We start from the raw sequence: 12,961 nt of genomic DNA, 5'->3' as shown, positions 1-12,961 counted from the left end.
GAGTTGAGCTCATTTTCTATGTCGCGTGTATACCACACCGCCCATTTTCTACGATTTTTATGATTACCATAAATTGCCGGGGCCATTTTAGATTTCGCTTATTAGCTCTAGGCCGCATTACGGCCGCGGCAATTTAGATTGAAAAGAAAGAAAAGGCCCGCTTCCTAATTTATTATCTCGCCCGGGACTGCGGGGCCCATTTTGCAAATTTCATCCGTGGCATAAATTTCGCGGGGAACTGTGGTCGCGACTTTCTAACGATTCCAAATGGGTTTCCAGAAAGGAAAGTTACCCGGATTATTACTAAAGACCCGTCGTTGTGCATACTAATGACGGAAAACGAATATCAGGCTGTACGGACCCTCGGGTGCAATTGGCCATTGCACTTCGCGCTTTTAACTTTGCACTCATTAAGATCGTCAGTGTCACGTTCCATTAAAATGTCATTTGCAGTGTTAATATGTCTCACCGCACAGGTGTATGAAAAGGGGTCGAGGCCTTAGAATTTCAGGGTTCTAAAAAGTTAAACTATCATCTTGACTTTATATTGACACGTAAAACACAAAACTGGGAATTTTTGTTCATGCTTTGCTCTCTTATCAATGTAAACCAAGAAAAAAGAGAGAGAAACGAAAAGTAGATACAGATTTCAATGATATAGTCGAAATGAGGATACTTGGTAGAGTTTTGAGCCTAATTACGGACGCATACATGAATTCATAGGTACGCGTGTACGTCAAATGTATGCACGAGTGTTACCGAGGCTTTATGACAAATTTTGGCCTTCCGATCGGATAAATGTTTATAAGTCAGTTGAGAGAATTTAAAATAAATTCATGTTTGACATGACTAAAGAACGTGACGTTAGGTAGCTTCTGTAATTTTTTCAGATTTTTTAAGAGCTTGCGTAACTTTTTGATAATTGTGAGAGAGAGAATAGGAAGGGACGGTCGCGAAAAAATATTTAAAAGATGGCTCGAGGTGCTCAAATTATTGCTTTTGGTGCCCTATCCACGTGCAAGTTTCAAAAATATCTACGATCATCTTATAATATATCGAATTATTTTGCACCCTCCTAACAATAGTGGGATAGGTTATGTAGGGAAGGTATCTACGATTATTTTATAAGACGTCAAATTATTTTGCACCCTCCTAACAATCGTGGGATAGGTCAGGTAGGATAGGTATCTACGATCATCTTATTAGACGTTGAATTATTGTGTACCCCCCTAACAATAGTGGGATAGGTTAGGTAGGAAAGAACCCGAGAAACTATTTAGAAGAAGGGGTCTTCAAAGTGCTTAAATCGTTGCCTCCAGTACTCTATCTATATTCATACCTCAAAAGGATCTATGATCACCTCGTAATACATCGAAACCTTTGCAACCTCCTAATAATCGTGAGATAGGTTAAGTAGGGACGGTCGCGATAAAATAATTAGAAAAAGACATCGAGGTGCTTAAATCGTCGCTTTTTTTCCCCTATCCACGTTCATGTCTCAGAAAGATCTACGATCATCTTATGATCCGTCGAATTCTTTTGCACTCTACTAATAATCTCACCAACCAATCAAAGCGTTTCTTGAAATTAACCGTATGCAATCGATCAAACGATTTCGTTCGGTGAGGACGTTTTTTTTTTCTTTTGTACGGGCAGAAATGTGTAACATTCCAAGTACAATAACAGAAATCCACGCAATGGCCAGGATCTTAATCCTAGCTGAATGGTATTGAGATAGAACCCGTGTAGACGGATTTCGAACAATTGAGAGAAATACTTTCACTGCGTCGTAAGTCGCGATCGACGTCGATGTCGAACGATCTAACTCGCGCTCTTCGTGCTGCCTCTCGATGGAACTTCAATTTCCGCGTCGCTTCTATGCGGAATTACGAGGCCGTTTGCGGCTTGACTTTTCGACCGAGATGCATTCTGCTCTGTCGAATGCGGATGCGATCGGTGGTACGAACAAGTGGAAGTGTCGTGGACTCGTTGCCAAGTACACCCCGTCCTTCGATTTGCGCGGCACTTTTCTTACGCGGTAAATTTACGCGATATCCCAATTAACGCGGTTTTGAAACGTCATTATTTCTTTTGTTAAGCCATTTTAAATATATATGTATTTCCAATTACGTTCCTAAGTAGACCCCTCCTTCGATTTGCGCGGTACTTTTTTGTACGCGGTAAATTTACGCGATATCCCAATTAACGCGGTTTTGAAACGTCATTATTTCTTTTGTTAAGCCATTTGAAATAAATATGTATTTCCAAGACTTTATGTACTGGCTTTCATTTGCAATATTTGCGGATGCGATCGGCGGTACAAACTAGTGGAAATAGCGTATACTCTATCCCAAGTACATCCCTCCCTTGATTTGCGCGGCACTTTATGCGATAAATTTACGCGATGAAAAACACGCGATAACCCGATTTACGCAGTTTTGAAACGTCATTATTTCCTTTGTTAAGCTATTTGAAAAATATATGTGGCGTAAATTGAGGGACGGCTGTAACTATTTATGCTACAAAAGGCTACAAAAAATCACACCCGCTGAAAGAGAGATTCTGGAATTTTTGAAGATTTTGCCTCTTTATTAAAAAAAAATACGTTAATTCATAGCAGGGCTAACTTTCATGAATTTATTGTCATCTGTAAGATCGTCCAAGTGAAAAAGGCAAACATAGGAACGTCAGAACAGATTGTACTGTATATTACGGAATGTAATGAAATTAATGTGATCTATTGTTGTATAGATGTGAATCATATTTTCTTTTGAATGTATATTGTGTTCCTGAGTTATTTAGAGACACCCTAAAGAATGTAGCTTTTGAGGTTATTCTTGATATGTGAAATTTCGAATGGCACCCCGTGAAGTCTTTCTCCGAATGTCAACATTAATCACGTTTATACATTCGACCAATCCTCGTTTAATCTCGTCCTTTCTATTTGCCCGGCATTGTGAGGATATTTAGGATTCTTGGAACAGATTGTCAAACAGTCCTATGCCATTTTAAATATGACGGTGAAGGGTGAAATAACGTTTTCCCTTTACGGATCCTCTTTATCGAAATTTGTATACCTACACTGATAAAAATCGACGAAAATTTGCATGCTTCATTTACACAGAAAAACGTAAGATGGAAAAATTACACATTAGAAAATGTATAAATACGCGAAACATATGATACATTATATATTTACCCTATTAGTGCATCTTTGAGTATGTAGATTTACATAGGCATCTTCATCAGTGTACACTGGGAGACATCAATGCCCTCCCATCCTGCATAGGCGATGCCGTATCTGCGGGGGAGGCATTCATGTCCGCTATTGTATGTAGAATGCTATTTACGAATTTTGGACTTAAGGACAGTAGGCAAAAATTAATTAATCCCTAAAAACCCCCGAATGAAAATGTTTATATTATTTAGATCCTCCAATTATAGGCCTGAAATGGGTTTTGAGATGACGTAAAGAACGATAACTTGTATTTGTACTGTTTATTATACTTGTAGGCATAAAGTAGGATTTAATCCGTATTAAGGAGGAGGTGCAGGGAAAATAAAAATGTGCAAAATAAGTACTCGATGTCCTGTAAGCGTTCCACGTGTTACTTCCAAGCGGATGTACTTAAATAATGTGCGGAAATAAGTAATCCGGGAAAATTCCAAATTCCAGGGTTTAGCTTGGAGTAATGCATCGCGTTGCGTGAGTTCTCATAAAATAAGAGTCTTAACCGTTTATATGCAGCCTACGTCCGCGCGAGATAGTACCTCGTTCGGGACATTTAATTGGCTGTTTCATATTTCATGAATGATGGAGTAATGCAAATTAATCGATGCCAAAGGGGACGGTTATAATCTCGGATTTATAAGAAGGCTGCGGGATGATATAGCTAGCCCCCTTTGGGATCCGGGAAAAAAGCCTAGATAAATGTTACGTACTAGGTGGTCGAGTACATAAAATTTCCTCCCGAGTGAAACGGCTACAAGTGGGCGATATCGTACATGAAATTGCACTGTGCTACGGTAAGTCGATTTAAATTTTTTTTTTTTGTCACGGAAAATGTATCATCATTCATTGATCATTTTATCACCACAGTACGAAATATTAGATTTCTAACATTGAGCTTGAAAAAAATTTGCCACGTCGAGGAACATTTTTTTACTCCAGTGGTAATGTAAAAATAGATTGTTGCAATTGTCGGTAGAACTTGGTGGGATGCTACGGACGGAATTTGATACGATTAGATTTGGTCTGTCTTGATCTCATGATTTTATTAGTGGAAATTAATCATTTAGAGGAGATGCGATTGTTAAGATAGTTCGTTTTTTTCTTTTTTACGTAAAGGAACAAATCAGCGCAGTGCAATTAACGTTTCTGTAGAGAGGTGTTGCTTCTAATGCAATGCAAATATTTCCTTGAACAGTACCAGAGAAACATATCGTTAATTCAAGGAATAATTATATTAAATAAATCGTCATAATTCCGAAGGAACGTTGCATTCAATTTATTGTAATTCATTTCAGTCAAATAGAGTTATTCTTTGACAAATATCTCTTTGGTACAATTCGAGGAAATATTTCTTCGGTTGAATGAATTGTTTTTATTTTTTTTTCTCAGTGCAGGTAAGACTTAATAGACTCCGCTAAGTAGAACGAGGCGGAAGGGGATCGTGGTAAATATCGAGCGACATAATATCTAAGTATCGTCTCGCGATCGACACGCGATCGGACTTTTTTCGATCCGTAGAATCCGCTGCGGGACATTCACGTTCGAGGCAGCCGATCTCGATAAGTCCGATCTTACGAAGGCAATAAATTGGGAGTGCTCGATCGAAATCGGACTTTCGAGCGTCGCGTAATGGAACGTCGATGAAGATTAATTCGATCGACGTCGAGGCGTCTACCGATCCAGCGGTGAAAGCGAAAGATCGACATTGACGGCGACGTCGTGCCGGATGTCGGACCGGGAAAATCGGAGAAGCTTTGCCAAGTCGGTCCGTTGACAAAGCGTGAACCGGAAGAATCGAAAACGAAAGCCAGGAAACGAGTCGAAGTACTATCCTCGAATTGCATAAGAATAAGAAATTAATCGAGGGAATTATAAAGTGATACGAAAGTGCGACGTATACACAAGAAAAAGTGAAAATATTTATAAAACACTTCTCCTAACTGGGTGCACCGAATTATCCGAAACTTCAACACGTGATTATGGAGGCCCTAAGGAATAACGCGCTGCTCGTGAAGTTTCTTTTTCGAAAAAAGAAACAAAAAAAGATGTACTTATCTCGGACAAAAATCAGAAATAGATATTTTTTCTTTCTTCTCGAGAAATGAAATCTCACGGGCAGCGCGTTCTACTTTAGAGCCTCCATAATCACGTGGAAATGTTTTGGATAATCTGGTGCACCCAGTTTGAAGAAATTATTTATGTGTAAGTATTTTGACTTTTTGATGCGTATACAGCACACTTTCATATCACCTTAAAGCCGTAAAGAGTGGTACATGGTTGGCACAGAGTGTCCCTCTGCAGTCAATTAGGGCCTCGGTAACCATGTATCCAGGGGATTTCTGGAGTCTTACTTCGATTTCTTTATAATCATTGTACGAAAGCGAGGAATGGAATATGCCATTTAGTACAATACTCGATATAATTCGACACGGCTGTCGATATAAAAGCCAACGTCGGTGACGTAGGTTTATAGAAAGACCTGTCTATCTTTTAGCTAATTAGGGCCTCGGTAACCATGAATCCAGGGATTTCTGGAGTTTTACTTGGATTTCTTTATAATCATTGTACGAAAGCGAGAAATGGAGTATGCCATTTAGTACAATACTCGATATAATTCGACACGGCTGTCGATATAAAAACCAACGTCGGTGACGTAGGTACATAGAAAGACCTGTTTATCTTTAAGCTAATTAGGGCCTCGGTAACCATGAATCCAGGGGAATCTGGAGTTTTACTTCGATTTCTTTACAATCATTGTACGAAAGCGAGAAATGGAGTATGCCATTTAGTACAATACTCAGTATAATTCGACACGGCTGTCGATATAAAAACCAGCGTCGGTGACGTAGGTATATAGAAAAACCTGTTTTACTGACGTAAATCAAGTCCCTCGACGTGTTTCACTTCACCTTAACGTTTTCACCGCGGAAGGGGTCATTGTCTATTATCAGGTGGTCAAGCGTTCGTTTGTTCGCGCTTGCCCTTACTGGGCCGACAAAGTACGGGGAACTCACCGCCGCAGCTCTTAATAGGAAAAAAAAATCACAGCCTCGTGATCGATACCGACAGAGCGTGGAATTACTTTCACGGTCCTCCTTGGCCGCGGAGCCGCACACGCGGCCATATCGGCTGGAAGCGGCCGCGAAGGCCGCAAACGGGCGCGGCAGGAAATGTCAATTTCGTTAAGTTAATCCTAGCACCCTCGTCGGGAAAAATCCCGAGTGGCCGTGTGAATTCAATTCGCCTAACTGTTTAGAGGCCGCAGGGAAATTTCCGGAGGACGTCACTTCTCCTTGGACGAGGAAATTCAAGTTCCATTGCGAATTTACCTTGCCGTTCGTTCTAATACGTGATTTCGCCCGCGAAGGAAATATCAGATGCCGAACATAATTATTCCTTATGTGGAATATAGAAAACGTGTATAGGTACTGCTCGATTCGTATGTACAGGGTGGATCAAGGGAAGAATATATTTAGAGAGACGGCAATTAGGATCATTTAATAAAAGTTCCATTGCAAATTTACCTTGCCGTTCGTTCTAATACGTGATTTTGCCCGTGAAGGAAATATCAGGTGTTGAACATAATTATTCCTTATGTGGAATATTGAATACGTGTATAGGTACTGTTCGATTTGTATGTACAGGATGGATCAAGAGAAGAATATATTTAGAGAGACGGAAATTTGGATCATTTAATAAAACCAGTTTATATGGGCGCAGATGATATTCTTGATATTGTCAACGGTACCGTTTAAATGTTTAATTTGGTTGTACTGACGAAATCCTGCGATCAAATACGTCCAAAGAAACGTCAGACAGAGACAATATCAATTTTCCTCCTCAACAAATTAATATATTCTTGCAATTACATATGATTCAGGCAACAATACATATATCAACAATATATGTTTCGGTCAACTATTCTTTTTTCTCAGGGTAGAATATAAATTTTTCACTCGGTTGATATAGCACGCGTGCGCTCTTCGGAAATTTCATATTCACGTCAGGGGTAAAAAAAAATCACTGCAGAGCAGGTAACAATACATATATGAACAATATATGTTTCAGTCAACTTTTCTTTTTTCTTAGGGTGGAATGTAAATTTTTCGCTCGGTTGAGATAGCACGCATGCGCTCTTCGGAATTTTCATATTCACGTCAGGGGTAAAAAAAAATCACTGCAGAGCAGGTAACAATACATATATGAACAATATATGTTTCGGTCAATTATTCTTTTTTCTCATGGTGGAATGTAAATTTTTCTCTCGGTTGGAATAGTATAAATGCGCTCTTCGGAATTTCGATATTCAATGGAGTAAAAAAAAAAATTCTATAGAGTGGCATCGGATTCGCAAAAAGTGCGCAATGTGCAAACACGCCAGCATCCGCAGTTCGCGCAGCTACAATACGTCTATATCGACGGCGGCCTACGTGAGAAGAAAGCGGCATTAGATTGCGGCCAGTCATCGGCTGGATGCACTTGCAGCTGCACGAGCTGCAGTCCTGACTTAAAGAATCTAAACAAGAAAGATTGTGAGGTCGTGGATTCGAATGTCCTGTGCCGTCGGCGAACGGTAAACAGGCAGCTTCAGTTTCATCGCGTCCGTAACTACTCTTTGGATCTTTTTGCGATTCTCCGGCGTCGAAGCAGTCGCATTCGATATCTCGAAGCCAATCGCCACGCTCGTACACGCAGAAAAAAAAAAAAGAACAAGACATCGAACAAAATCGTTTGACTGCATTTGGTGAATTACGGGAGACGTTTTGTTCGAGCGAACCGAATTTCAGTTCACTTGACCAAACTCGTTTACTTGGAACAATAAAAGTGTTTCGATTAATCGTTCAGTTAATTTTAGAAAATCTATCAGTGGAGGAAGCAAATGTTTTGGGTAAATCTACCGGATTACTTCGATATTTGGCGGAGTTTAATTTAGAAAAGTGTCCTCTGAAGAGGCCTCGGCAGTGACCCACTCGGATATTCATAATTCCTCCGGAACGTTGATTTTACGTGTTAAGTTTTTAACGAGTTTATCCCTAGTCAAGAAGAATCGTATGCTTTGACGTAACGTTTTAATGTTAATTGAACGTATAGTAAGCGACTATGAACGATTATTTTACGTACGAACGTTTAAACGACGTTTGGGTTCACCGACTAACAGGATAGTTTAATAAACATAGAATAGACGTTTCGTCAACGTTGATTTTATCGTGGAAAGGGCGGATATGTTTTTTTTTAGCGACACGCTGTGTATGATTACTGTCAACGGTCTTAGACTATTTCTCAAGGTGTACTTTGCGTTTGTTGGGAAGGGCCGACCTAACTATACTCTGAAGAAGCCTCGGCAATAACCCACTCGGGTATTCATGACTCCTCCGAAACGTGGATTTAATGTGTTAAGTTTCCAACGCGTTTATCCCTAGTCAAGAAGAATCGTATACTTTGACGTAACGTTTTAACGTTAATTGAACGTATAGTAAGCGACTATGAACGATTATTTCACGTACGAACGTTTAAACGACGTTTGCATTACTCGACTAAAACGATGGTTTAGTCACGTCTTGACTAGTAACGTCTATTCTACGTTTATTAAACGTTATCAACGTTGAATTTATCGTGGAAAGGATGTACATAAAGCTGGCATCGCCACAGTTTTTCGAAAAACTATAAGAGCAATACATTTTTTTTTTGCGCAATAAATTCTGTAACAAATTTTAATGAATTGTGCTAAAGTGGCAATGCCAGGTCTATGCACATGTGGAAAGGGTGGATATGGGAACGGGTACGTTTTATTTTAGCGACACGCTGTGTACGATCACTGTCAACGGTCTTACACCATTTCTCAAGGTGTACTTTGCGTTTATTGGGAAGGGCCGACCTAAGTATCCTCTGAAGAGGCCTCGGCAGTGACCCACTCGGGTATTCATGACTCCTCCGAGACGAGAGTGGACGGCCATCCGAGACACGAACGCATTACCCGAGATGGCACATCGCTCCGATGGGATCGGCCGTGCACTTCCTGGATTTACGAGACGCTCTCCGGCGCCTCGATTTACTCCTTTACTCGCCGATCGATCGATCCTGGCCATCGACGCGTACAAATGGAGTTCGCGAAAACACGAGGGAACCCTGTCGCACGAAAAGACGCTCGTGATGCCAACGTTCGGTAAAAATAATAACTAGAGACGTTGTAAATGGGCTTCTTCTTTTTATTCAGTCCGCGTCGACCCAATAAAGTCGCTCTTGCTGCAAGAATAACCGCACACGGTTACAATGGCATGTATGTACCTGCAATTGAATGTAGATGTAACCACTTTGTAGCAACGGGAGAAAAAAAAACCACCGTTGTACCTACCCAAGAATACCAATATATGTAACTTATTGTTTTTTGACAAGAACACTGGGACCATGAACGGAATTTGTTGTTTCCTGAGTGAAGTAACCGCTCTTTGTTCCCAATGTAAGAAAATGTTCCCGGGAACATTTTCAAGTGTTCGCATATAATATGAGGCATGTAAAATCTCCCGATAGGGCTGGGAATTCTCTTTTCCTGTTTCTATCGCTTCTCGAGGGGCTATCGGGTTTTATCATCGATGAAACAAATTTCGTCGATGGGATAAATCGATTCCATTTTTTCCTCATCGAGGAGCAGACTACATGCCTCATATTATATGTGAACACTTTCAAGTGTTCGCATATAATATGAGGCATGTAAAATCTTCCGATAGGGCTGGGAATTCTCTTTTCCTGTTTCTATCGCTTCTCGAGGGGCTATCGGGTTTTATCATCGATGAAAAAAATTTCGTCGATGGGGTAAATCGATTCCATTTTTTCCCCATCGAGGAGCAGACTCGAGCGAGGATATTTCATTTCCATTTTCTCCGCCATCTCGGGCCGATCGGTCGTTCCCCATTATGCGTGGCACCGCGTAAGAGCCGTGTCGCTGCAGCCAGTATTACGCGATGCTATCGGTCGCCGGTGACACGTCACGTGGAGCGGTTCCTCCTGGTACACGTGTACCACTGCACGGAAGGTTCGCGTATGTGCCTGTATCGCCGAGGCTCGATCTACGCGGCGGCGCCAAGCAAGCGCGCATGCGCGCGAGAAGACCGGGCAATGCGGCGAAGGATTGCACGACATTGCCCCGGAATAAGTGCCCTTTCTGCGGCCTCTAATTAATTCATCAATTTGGTCACCTGTTCTCACACTTTCGCGGGAATCTCTTTCACGTGATAATGCAATACACGCCTCTTTTCAAATTTCTTTTCGTCCCTCTTTTCGGAGTCTCGTGGGTTAAAGTGACGTAAAAGGGTCATTCTATATATATAAAACGTCAAAAGATTTATTAAACTTTTCTCCAGACTGGATGCATCGAATCGTCGGCACGTTGTTATGAAAGCCATAAGGAAGAACGTGGTGCTCATGAAATTTCATTGTTAATACAACCTTATACACCTTAAAGTGATACGAAAGAGTCATTCTGTATACATAAAAACCTTAAAATATTTATTAAACTTTTCTATAACCTGAATGCATCGAATATTTTGAAACTTCAGCACGTGATTATGGATGCTCGAAGAACGGGATGGGCATGAAATTATTTTTGTCAGTTCTTGTCCGGGATCAATAAGACAAGTTTTTTTTTTTTTTTTTTCAAAAAATGACATTTCGCGAGTTTCAAAACCTTCATTAGGCTTTCCATAAACACGTGTTAAAGTATCACAGTTTTCGGTGCACCCAGCTTCCATATTCACGAGAGAAGATTTCAAACGATTCGGTACACCCATTTCGTCTAAGCTTCATATACGACTGACACCTCAGATGTCACTTTAATCTCGTTTTTACACAGAGACTTCTAATTGCAAGAGAATATCTTACAACATCCTCAGCCTTCAATATTACTCCTTCAATTGACAGCGTAATTTCTTTCTTTACGCGTTCTCTTCATGCGACCACTGGGAAGACTTAGGTTGTCCAAGACGTTATTGCGGTTTCTTTCTAATTTACATTTGTCGCTTTCTTTTCAAAGCAAGCTGTTCTTCCTTTACGTCCGTGTAGAACTCCATTTCGCTGTATCAAATCGATTTTTTACGGATTTAGGTGTTCGGCCATGTTGGCTTCGCACTGCCTGAGACGATGAGGAGGAACCGAGAGGTTCTTTTCATGACAGAGTCGTTATCTTTATGATAACGTGGACAATTAAGCGATTACCGACATTCGCCTGCAAGTGACGCTTGCCCGGGATTCCCAACAGAAGAATTCGGGACACTCAGTCTGAGCGTGGAATTAAAGCTTTATCGGAAGAGATTGGTAAACTCGCGATAACTTCTTGTCTGAGACTGCTGAAAGTCGCATTAGAAATGTGCAGAGTGTGCACGAGCCGAGCTAAGAACAAGCAATTTGCGCGATAAACCCGACCTCCGAGGAAATATCCTATTTCGCGAGAGCTTTTGATAATGCGCGAAGATTAGAATTAGCGATCCATGTGTCGAATCGCGACTAATCCTTCTGGAAAATCTGTAAGAACGGCAAACGGTGTAAGATTGAAATTTGAAATGCATTGAAATATCATGCGTTTTTATGTAGAGCCTAGCTGGGACATTCTAGGCCCAATCGAACAGAATTATGTTGATATTGAAATCAATTTTAAGTAGACCTGTCTATTAAATTTCACTCTAAGGAAAATATCCTATTTCGCGAGAGCTTTTGCTAATGCGCGAAGATTAGAATTAGCGATCCGATTCGATTCGCGACTAATCCTTCTGAAAAATTTGTAAGAACGACAAACGATGTAAGATTGAAATTTGAAATGCATTGAAATATCATGCGATTTTATGTAGAGTCTAGCTGGGACATTCTAGACCCAATTGAACAGAATTATGTTGATATTGAAATCAATTTTAAGTAGGCCTGTCTATTAAATTTCACTCTAAGGAAATATCCTATTTCGCGAGAGCTTTTGNAACACACGAAGAATCGAATTAGCGATCGAAGACTCGAATCGCGACTAATCCTTGTAGATAATCTGCATGAACGCCAACCAAACGATGTAAAACTTTGAAATATCATGCGTTTTTATGTAGAGCCTAGCTAGGACATCTTAGGCCCAATCGAACAGAATTACGTCGGTATGTAATTAAATTTCGAGTAGCCCTATCTATTAAAACTTGGGCCTGTCTTGGCTGTCACTTCATTTTAAGCGTCGACGACGTCGTGAACGAAGGTTGGCCCAGGACAGTCTAATTAGCGGTGGAAACGCGACTCTTAAACCGGTAAATCTCGCGTCTCGTGAGAACACGCGACCGCTACCAGCTAAAGAGGAATGAGTAATCTCTCGTGACGCGTACTGCCCGAAATACTCGTCGACACGGGAAGCAAGGCATTCGCCCGTTTCCCTGGTATTCCCGTTAATTGCCGGCGAGCACGTTTCCGAGACACGAGAAACTCCCTGGCGCCGGTTAGAACCGTGACATCCGGCACGAAAAAGCCGAGCACGCCCCATCGAGCGCCGATTCGAAGTCAACTCTAGGGTGTCGACTCTGGGATGTTAACACATTCGCGACCGCTGGCGTGAATTCACGTCATTTTAAATTTTATTTCTGATTGCCGCTGACGTGAATTCACGTCATTTTAAATTCTATTCCTGATTGCCGCTGACGTGAATTCACGTCATTTTAAATTTTATTCCTGATTGCCGCTGACGTGAATTCACGTCATTTTAAATTCTATTCC

The sequence above is a fragment of the Orussus abietinus genome, unplaced genomic scaffold (assembly GCF_000612105.2).
Source record: "Orussus abietinus isolate OABI.00-Male unplaced genomic scaffold, Oabi_2.0 scaffold135, whole genome shotgun sequence".
Classification (NCBI taxonomy): domain Eukaryota; kingdom Metazoa; phylum Arthropoda; class Insecta; order Hymenoptera; family Orussidae; genus Orussus; species Orussus abietinus.
Note: the sequence above shows the minus strand (reverse complement) of the source record.